The sequence below is a fragment of the Drosophila gunungcola genome, assembly GCF_025200985.1.
Source record: "Drosophila gunungcola strain Sukarami chromosome 2L unlocalized genomic scaffold, Dgunungcola_SK_2 000008F, whole genome shotgun sequence".
NCBI lineage: Eukaryota > Metazoa > Arthropoda > Insecta > Diptera > Drosophilidae > Drosophila > Drosophila gunungcola.
Window position 1 is genome coordinate 2,131,970 of NW_026453163.1, and position 11,025 is coordinate 2,142,994.

Below are 11,025 nucleotides of genomic sequence, written 5' to 3' on the forward strand. Positions count from 1 at the left end.
GCAAGTTATCCCTGCACGGCTCAGCGCATCGCGACAGTTGTTAACGTGTTTAATTAGCCCTGCAAATTCAATGAATTGCGACAGTAACAGTTAGGCTTAACAACACAGCACAACACAACACAACAGCCGCTGCCTTCCCTCCCCTGGGCACTCCCTTTCCAAATATTTGTGCAGCCATTTTGAATTGTCCTGCTCCTCCGAGGAATCCTCCCCCGTCGGCTGGCGAGGATTTTCGGACGCATGCGCGCGGAAAAGCACTCAAAGTGGTGCGTTGTGGGTGTGTTGTGGGTGCGTTGTGGGTGCCATAAGGGCGTCAGCAAGGCGTGTTTCTGATTCCAACCGACTTTAAGCTGCAAACTACAGTTTGGCTTTAAATTGGTCCCTGCCGGCGGAGCGAAGCAACTTCCCCTAATGAATTGGATAGGATGGGCTCGGCACGATTTGCAAATTAAAGCGAAGCGAAACCTTTAGTAATAAGCGAGTGTATTAATATATACGTAGGTCCGATGATTAATTACAAAGTTGCCTTAATTGAAATGTAATAAGTGGTCTAAGATGATAATTAAATACATTCTGGCAGCGGATTCGCCATGTAAGCTTAAATATGCTTCCAAAATAGGCAATGCTCCAACTGAAAAGAATGAACTTAATAAAAAGTTAAAAAGCTGTATTATAAATAAGCTTTTTCTCACCTGTATAAGTCAAAACTATTTTTTAAAAGATCTCTTTATACAGTTTGTTAAGACTTTTAAACATTTACTTGTTGGCCCTGATGTAGTCATTGAATTTTTAAAAACGAATTCAACTAACCAAAAACTCTTTGTCTAGGTAAATTTAGAAACTGGGGCTAATCTGTCATCTACCACCCGCAGACGATTTGTCTATCAACTTGTGAGTTCAGCCCAATATCCACTCCCTTAATTGACTTCAATTGGATTTACTCTTGCTTTTTCAACAGCCATTTGTTTTCGTCTTGTGGTTGAAGGAATGTTTTCATTCATAAAATTCGAGCGACGTCTGCTGGGTAATAGGATTATGCCGGCAGCTCACACGTGCTCAAAGTCGAGTCAGGGCCCCAGCTCAGACTTCATGTCCAGCTCCAGCTCCAACTCCATCTCCATCTCCTTCCGTCTCCGAATCCGAATCCGAAGCTCCAGCTTCAGATGGGAGCTCGGTTGGCCAGTTCGAGCTCGAGTTAAGTGCAGAAATGCATCAGCAAATGCTGAACGTCGGGTCTCAAATGCTCGCTGCCTCTTTATTGCCCTGGCTCTTATTATTAGTGACGGATTTCCGAGTCATTAGACAAAGTTATGTCTTGGACCACCGCGTCTGTTTAAGCTACTTAAGTGCGCCGCCCACAGCTCGCAGATCGAAACTGGACTGGAGTGAACTGGACTGGTCTGGACAGGAGTGGACTCAAGGGGTGTGTGAGAGTCTTGCTCATGTCGTAATTGACAGGCGTCAGCTTTGGGCCTTAAACAGCTCAGCATTTAATAAAGCAAATCAACTGATAAATGCCAACGATTGTCGCCCCGAATGCGACGCATTAATTTCCAGGGGAAAGGCTTTCTCCTCGGACCTCGATCGTTCCTGGGGTTCACGTTCACCCACGGCACTTAAGCACAAATCAATAACTTTATTATACAAAAACAAACACCCGGTAGGAGGAGGGCCGGCCAGTTGGATCCCTCTTGTGGCTTGTTTTACGAGCTGAAAAGCGTCTTCTTTAACTGGCCGGACAATGAGCACCCGCTGGGCGCGCTAAGAAAAAATCACTTGGCATCGGGGCTGGCGACAGTGAGGAGGAGACCCAGGGTCCGGACCCGGTCCCCAATTGGGACACAAAAGTGTAGGGTCCGGGTCCTCCCCCTCCCCATCCTACTTCTCTGACGTGTAATTTATGGCCAACGGGTTCGGTCCAAGCGCCAGTTGACAGTAAGTCACCAGCGGGAAGAGCCCACTGCCAGCTGCCCGGATGAGTCAGCGCTGAAAAGTGGTGGGTTTCCATGGCCCACCCATCGGAGGGAGCAAACTAGTTGATCCAAGCAACCTAAAGTGGATTGCTTTGTCTCACGGAAATAGCTGAATGTGCCCAACTCGTAGTAATGACTAATGAAATTCGACATCAAGCTATTAAGATTGGATTAAACGTTATAATGTGATAACAATATAGACGGAACTCAATATTTATAGTCTATATATGAAATGCACAGAACTCTCTGAAAAAAAATTCAAATAGTATAGCATTAACTAAATAAACATTTGCTAACTCTTGTTTAACCTTACTTTCTTTTACTACAAATTTTGATAAAATTCTGTCAAAATACTCTTTATTCTATTCCTACATTACAATAAAAATTGCCAAAATAAGTTACATGATGATGTAAAATTGTAAATTTAAGTTATTTTTCTTCTATTAAATAATTTTACACATCATAAAATGAAAATGTATGGATTTTGAAATGTAACAAGAAAGGAAGCCAAGCAGCTATTGCAAAAATTAAATATTCTTTAAAACAACAATATTACAATTCTTATGCGCATATATTTAAAAAACAGAGAAGCAATGATGATTTTTTGCCGTAGTTCTGAAGTATTTATCAATTACTACATTACTATATATAACAGCAAAGTTATAATTTTGTTCATATTTTTCCGGCTATATCTTGGAAGCTATATGATATAGTCGTCCGGCTTTTTCCGTCTTAAATACTTTTGCAAAAGATTCATGCAGATAGCTTCAAAGCTGACTAGTTTGCGAAGAAACGGACATTCTACATGGCTAGAATGTATGTACTTTGTACTTTGATTTCTCGTTCACTGTGTTGCAAACATTTGTCTGAAATTGTAATATCCTCCGAACAAATATTTAAAAATTTTTTTTGCAAAATTACGACAAAATGGTTAATTTTATTAGAAGATTATCTAAGGAACAAAATTATGCACCTGTTGACTATTTGATTATATTCACCCACATGTGCAGCTACCTCGAAAGGAAACCCCTTTGTTTATCCCTTAAGGTCTACTCGCCCCCCGTAGTTGTTATTATTATTGTTCTTGATTTTGCTGCCCTTGTGATTGTTGCTGTCGTCCACATACCTATCACGTTGAAGTTTATTGACTTTTGTATAGACATTCTCGTTTGTGGATTTGGCTGATGTTTCTTTTTTGTTTAGCCGCGGGCAATGTAAACGGCGCCAGATTTCGATTTCGAGACAGTCACCAATATTCACCCCATCGCAAACTCATACTCATAACTGGTTATTTTCTGAAAGGGTCAAGTGTCATCCAGTAGAGCAGCAGGGCCAGAAGAAAATCAGCAAATTACACAATATAAATAAATAAATCATAAACGACTAGAGAGAAAATATCAACACCCTTTTTAGAAACGGTTCAGTGTTGAATACATCATTTGAAACATTATTAGAGTTTGCATATCCTCAACGCAAAAAAAAGGTTTCATTTGAAATATGTTTAAAAAATCTTCGAACTATTTAGCAAGACAATTTAAAGACCAAAACTTGGCAACTTTTGGTCATATTATTTAAATTTGACCAAATTTCCAACCCTGATGTCACTTTCTTAAAACGCAGGAACTTTTTCATGTCCAGATTCAAGTTTAACAGAAGAGTAGACCTTTCAAATCACAAATTACATTAATTTTTTGGTGTAAAATTTGGGTATTCCCAAAACCACTTAATCCTGAATTGCTGAATATTCAGCACAAACATACTAAAAACAAACTGAAATTTTAGCAGTTCAGCAACCCAGTGCCTGGTGAAAATGTTCAGAATACTTCCGCTGAATTTTAGTAATTCAGACCCGTTTTAGTGGCTCTAATTGGTTTTAGGTGATCATTTTGTTTCGTTTTAGATTGGCTTTATAAACATTCCTAGGAAATTAACCACAAGTGACCGTGCCTTACCCTTTCCAATAAACCCAATCAAATATGTAAAATGTTGACAATCCGCCAGTCGGCAACGCCACCCCCGAAAACGCATTTCTCGCACATTCCGAGATGGAGCGATAAGGCCAAGTGTTTGATGGCCCTGCCGGGACCCAACACTCGGCCCGTCGTCATCTTGATGGGCCTCATCAGTGACAGAGAGTCAAGAGTGGAGTCAAGGGATCTTGGCACGTGTAAACGACACCCAAATTAGAGGGAGATTATTTAATGTTCGTCTGGCACTCTGGCACTCTGGCACTCTGGCACTCGCCTTATCTGCGGCTTTCCGAGAATTCGGTTAGGTCGGATTTAGCTGACTTTGAAGGAGCTGCAGCTACCACTGCAGCGTGCCCAGTGGTCATTTGATAAGCTTATCACAGACAAATCGCAGCCTCCTACCAGCTTTGTCATGCAAATGCGGCCAAAATCAATTTCAAACTTGGCGCCAGCCTAATGAGGAAAAGGCAACAAGCACAGCAGGTCCCCGGCCCCCTTCCCGAAAAGCTCAGTTAATTAAGTTATAAAAATTATACTTTATGCATACAATTTGCATTTTTATGGGCCTCAAACTCCAATGTAACGTGCACCGATCTGATTTATGGAACAAGTCTCGATGCCCGCCGCCTCGCCCCCGTGGGCGGCTAGAAATCTGACAAATGGCTAGGTGTGACTTATAACATTTTAGGTGACGATCGTTCAGATCGAGATAGCACCCAAGCTTTCCTCTCTCACACATCTACGGTTTCAGAAGGGATTCGGGTGATTTCGAAATGTCAGCATCATGGCAGATTCGCGTGCGGCTCCTCGCCAAAATAAAAGTAAAACCACCATGGAAAATGGCATTAATGCGATATAAAACCATCAAAACCGCAAGATCAGCGGCGTATCAACCTGGAAACAAGCCAGTGGAAAAAAGGCAAAATTCATTTTTTGTCCACTAATCGTCTTGTGAGATAAGGGGTACGTGGAATTAAAAATGCCCTAAAATCATTTAAGTATATGATAACAAGAGAGAAGGCAAATTTCGGCAAGCCGAAGTTTATATGTACATCCCTGAAACTAGTGCAAAAACTAAACATGCTTTAAAACATCTAAATTTCGATTTATATGCATACAGGTTAAAATACATTGAAGCTATGTATTATTTGTTCGTTCCTATGGCAGCTATATAATATCGTTTTTCGATTAAAAAGCGTAATTCTGAAATATTAAACCATTACTATATCCAAAAGACATAAAATGTGAAAAAATAGAAGCTAAAATTTGTTTTTCATTTATTTTTTGTAATATTCCGATTGTTTCCATGGGAGCTACATGATATAGTCGCCCGATTTCAATCAAATTTAAGCCATAAAAAACGGTCAAACAGTCGGAGAGACGGACATCTCCTAGTGAGCTCCTTTGCGTTGCAAACTTCTGACTGAAATTATCCTGTGCAAGGGTATAAAAGGGATCTTCCTGATTCCGAAAATGACACTTAAAATTTGTTTATGTAGTTTATCTCTTGTTTTCATGAATGTTATATTTATTATTTGGTGTTTTGGTTACCCAATTTCAATCATCGAGTGCTCATTTTACAAGAAAAAGATTGGTTTAATAATAAATTTGCTAAAGCTCAACAAAATGTGAAAAAGATAGTCAAAACATAGATCCGCCACTATAAATTGAACGTTGTACACGAAGATTGAATTTCAACCAAGCCAACAAGCTTTTAATACCAATCATCCTCCGTTAAATCGATTTAAGGTTAAATTACCTCAATGTATTATCGTTTTATTAAACTTTCTCAGGAACTTAAAAAATTAAACAATTTGCAAAGTTCCACAATCATCACTCCAAGCTTATTATCCAATTACAATAAAAAACCTTAACTCAAGCAACCTTAGCATTTTGTAGAGAACAAGTGCTCCACAAACTGAAGGGCGTGATGACGGACGGACGTTGCTCATTTTTTGTGATTTTTGCTCTCGCTAGATTTCTTTATAATTCGTCGTTATTTGTTGTATGTTTTACATTTTTATAGCTTCAGCGACGACATTGCGCATTTCTGCTTAGCTGCACATAGAAACCGGGGCGTAAAAAGATACTGGATCTCGTCGATCTGCGGGACCCTTCAAAATGGCGTGCTGCCCCGTGTAACTTTGACGGGCATACGTCCAAATTGATGGCCAGGCCCTTCGCCACGGCCAGCTGTCTTATCGGGCCAACGAGTTTTGTCCCTAAACGTTTTGCAGCTACCAACTCTCGAGGGGTCCGAGCCTGGGACCAGAGACCTCGGAGCTCCGGCTGGCATCCTCCTGGCATGAAAGCCTGCTGCAAGGAACACCCATTTAACAAGTCAGCCCGTGCGGGCAGAACCATAAATATTGGCAATTTAACAGAGTCAACAGCATGGCACTCGACGGCACAGCTTCGACGGGACGACAGTGGGCCCTCGGCTGCTGATCGGGGGGCCCAAGTGGGGGGAACCCGGGATTGGGTTCGGGGGTCCATAATACACCTTGTCGTACACGATCCTTATCTCTTGGAATTTCTCGTGCGTGTCTGGCGTGCCAAAAAATGTAAAAATAAAGCACAAGGAACCCACAGCAGCAAGAAAAGATCCACGAATGCTGGGTGAACTATTTCGGGGTAACACTGTGTGATACAAGAAAAACTTTTTAGAAAACTACCAGAACTACTGGAATTTGTTACTTTTCAATAACTTTAATATTTTAATATAATTTTCTATGATTTTAATGATATTACACACGTAATTCATTTTCCTTTAACTAAACTTTTTAACAAACTTAAAACGGAAAAATATTTTTTAAAGCTAATTTATTTAACATATCAAGTTATTAGCTTAGATAAAACGTACTCTTTCCTAACGTTACATAATTGCTTTCTGGCATGCACATAATCAATCCGTAAAAATGTGTGATCAAATCATTTAATCTTTGTACTTGCGTATCCCTTTGAGAAACTCTATGAATACCATCGAACCAAACTGCATAAGTTGGGATATTTCCAAAAGACTAAAGCTGCCATGAAGCAGCAGCAAAGGCCACAGAACAACAGTGATACCCTTGGTGGAACTGGAACTGTGGCCAGTGATAGCCTGGTCAGGAGCTGTCGCTGTCGGTTGCCGACTTTGGCAACGGGAATGGGAGTGGGAATGGGATTGGGAATGGAGACGGAGTGCGCGTGAAAAATTAGCCGTGGAAATGCATGTTGTGGCTGTTGTTGTTGTTGTTGCTGTTCTGGTTGTCTTTGTTGAAGTTGTTGCGCTGTTTGGTGGTGTTGTGGCCTGTCGCCATTTCTCGTGGGGCGACTAATAAGCACAACAAGCTCATAAAATTTCGAAAGCTGCGCAGTCTGATTTTATTTCATTTTAAATTGTACACGCGCTTCGAGCATTTCCTCTGGCTTGGTGTGAGATATTCGAATTTGATTCGGTATTTTCTGGGTTCCGTGGGGAGGGGAGGGTTTAGTGTGTGATTTGTTTAGCATTTACACGCATCATTAGAGCTTGTTGTACAACGGCGACTTAATGATAAATTAATAACAATGCCAGAACATAAAAGACAAGCTTTCTATTCCGCTGATGGCCACGAAGGCCCCGCCATATAGACATTGACATTCGGCCCCACAGCGACAGCACAACAACGCAGCCTGGCCAGTGGAATAACCACCACAGGGCGACAAAGACAAAGGGCCAGTCGGACCAAGAAGCGTGCCAAGCCAAGCCCGGGTCAACGCCTTAACCCTGTCGTGGGTGAGGAGGGTCTAGAACACTGCACTGAATTTTCGGAGAAACGATCTCAGAGGCCGAGGAGATAAAAGTCTAATTAATTCAAAACTGCAGTTTTGGTTTGTAGCTGCATATTATAGCATATTATATTTAACAGTATAACTTTTAGTAGAGCTAAGAATTGTCAATTAAAACAATTAAGAACAATTAAACTTAAGTAAGCTAGAATAAAATTTGCGGTAAGGAATAAATAAACTAATGTAGGTCCATCTTAGCTAACTAGTTACTAAAGTATCATTACCAACAAACTTTTTCTATTAGTCTATTGATGAGTTTATAAGTTATTGTTCTTCTAATAATAAAACCAAGAAAGCAAAAAATTTCGGCAAGCTGAAGTTATATATATGCAGCTATACCAAAAATGTCATATTCTTTTTAATTGAAACTATGATTAATTTACCCCAAATTATTCGATCTTTCCTATGGAGGCTAATACGACATCGACTTTAATAACATTTTAAACGTAGTTCTGGAATAAAAAAACCATTACTATGTATAAAGGAATATGAAAATTAATTGAAAAACAGCGAAGTTATAATTTTTATCATATATGGTTCCGATCATTCAAATGGGAGTTATTTTATATATAGCTCCCATGGGAAAAATCGGAATATTAAAAAAAATAAATTAAAAAAATGTAACTTCTTTATTTATTAATTTTAAAAAAAATAATCTTATGGAATAAGTAATAACGATTTTAATTTAATTCAAATCGGAAAATGATATCAAATAGCTGCCATGTTTAAGTGTTTTGAAGAATATTTAATTTCTGCACTAGCTGCAAGGGTATATAAGTTTTCTTCCTTTCTTGTTTTTAATAAGCTCAGCCAAGAAACATTGGTCTCACCAAGGGTTAATCGCAATCTCCGATCTGAACCTATCTGGCCCGTTAATTGATTGTTACATTCCCTTTATGTGAGCGGGCGTCTGTTTATGTCTGTGGATGTTTTGAATGTTTGGATGTGTCTGCCTTCCCCCAGATTAACCCACACCTCCACCTTTGCCAGCTGCGATGCAGACGTGTTGTTTTTATGATTGCCCATTTTTGACAATGAATAAAAATTATTATAGTGTCGCACGTTTTGGTGGCTGTAATTTAATTAAAATGATGTCGCGACGACCCGCATCACGGCATGCTCCATGAGGGTTTTCCCGGAATTTCCCCGTCACCCATACAAGGTCTATACAGGTGACAAATGCTGGACAGTTTTGGTAAGAAACTAATTTCCAAAGTCGGATCCAAGAAAATCCCAGCTGAGAAAAGGGATGCCTATGAAAAGTCAAATAAACCACTTGAGAAGTCAGGACTTTTACGAATATTTGCGCTTGGTTTTGGGAGAACGGAAGTGCGGCAAATACAGCTGGATTTGTTTCGCAAACAAAATCAAAATTAAATCGTTTTTCCCTTCAGTTAATAAAACTGCTTTTGGTGGCCAGATGGCTGGGGAAAAGTGGAAGGTGAATGAGAAGGAGGACGAGCAGCCGGGAAAAACTTGTGCGGCTTCTGTGCCGTGAGCCTGTGAACCTGTTTGCATTAAAAAGAAAAAAAAAATGAAAAACCGACTGAAACCATGAATGAACTGCAACTTGGACTTGGGCGGGCATTGTCACTGTCAATATATAGAAATGCACTCAAGGTAACTTCCTACTTGGCTCGTATCCGATTTCAGACCAACCTCTTTTCCCCTGACAGATTATTGCTCCCCGAACCGCCTTTCCACCTTCTCGGCTTAGCCGTCCAACGTTATATTTAGCGGTCAGTCCAAGAAAAAACCAAACAGAAATAGCAAACAAAATGGCGAACGCACAAGGGAGGGATCGGGGGACCCGTGGGGTTACCCGCCTGCGGTGTGGGAACCTTCAATATTGATTGATTGAACAGCCGTTGTCGGGGTCACCACTCTGGTCAGAAGAGGGGAGCAGCTGCCTTCAAAAAATGAGCATGTAGAGAATTTGAAGTAAATAGCGTTCCAAAATAACTATGTTTAAAATAGTAGCTTTCAGGACTTCCGCGAAATACGAAAACATGATCTATTTCAAAATACGTTGGAGAAAGTTTAGTAGTTAGCCCAAATAAAAGCAAAAGCTCATTTCTAAAAGTTTAATATATTTAAAGTTCGAACTCGAATTCAAGGAAACTGAGAGAAAGACACCTATAAAAATTGCTTCTGATTTTAGAAAATGTTCTTTAAATTCTTAAACAATCGCCATTAAAGGAACCAGTTTCCCAGACAAATGTTTGATATTTAATTTAAATCGTAATAGCTCCACTCAAACAGTTTTAAAAGTGTGTCTGGAAAATAAACTACAAAAAGTTTAGGTATTAATTCAATACTCAATACTTTGCTTTCTTTCTTGTTTTGTTTCATTTCTATATGAAACAGTCTAAAACTGTAGTCTTAGGCCTTAGTTTTTAAACCACATAAGATTTATTTTGATTCTTTTGTGGTTTTAATATAATGCTTTTATATCCTTGCAGAGGGTTTTATAATTTCAGCCAGAAGTTTGCATACAAAAAATCAATTGGTCAAAGTAAAGTAAAAACACCAATTTTATTTTTACCAATATAATAAATTTATCAGTTCTTTAATCATTTTTGTCGTTGTTCTTTTTAACTATATTCTTTATATAACTTTAGGGATATAAGTAGAATTCAGCAAATCGATAAATAAATCATTAAATATCAACAACTGCTTTCCTTTCCTTCACGAATCCTGCATGTCCATAAGCTCCAGAGAATTCTATTCTACTTTAAAAGAAAATCAAAAAAAATTTACAACCGTCAGTTGTGCAATAGTTTTTTACAGGACTCCTCTCCCTGGCATTGTCGTCCCCTGGGGACCTCAGATTAATGACACGATTTGTTGTGACAAACATTAACTAGTGGTTTCACACACTTAAGCCTCCCCGTCCCCTGCCCCATATCCCAATTAGCAGCATGGGACGAGACTTCCCCTCTGGAAAAGCGGAAACAAATTGTTAGCACCTAAAAACAGAACATCTCCTCGGGGTACTTTTTGGGAGAGCAGTGGAACAGGGGGAGCCCCTGGGCGATTGGGGAAATATTAATACAAATAATTAATTGTGTTAAGTAAACAATTTTCGTACTAAACGATGGGAGAACCTCTGGTAAGAGCAGCTATATAGCTTTACTTCCCACAGGTTTTGTGTTTCCCGCACTCACAAAATTGCCTTCGGTGTAATTTAACTCGGGAGCTCTGCGGAGAACGGAGCAGCGCTGGTTCGCTGGCTTGCCGGCCATGTTTGAATACGAGTCGCCAACATG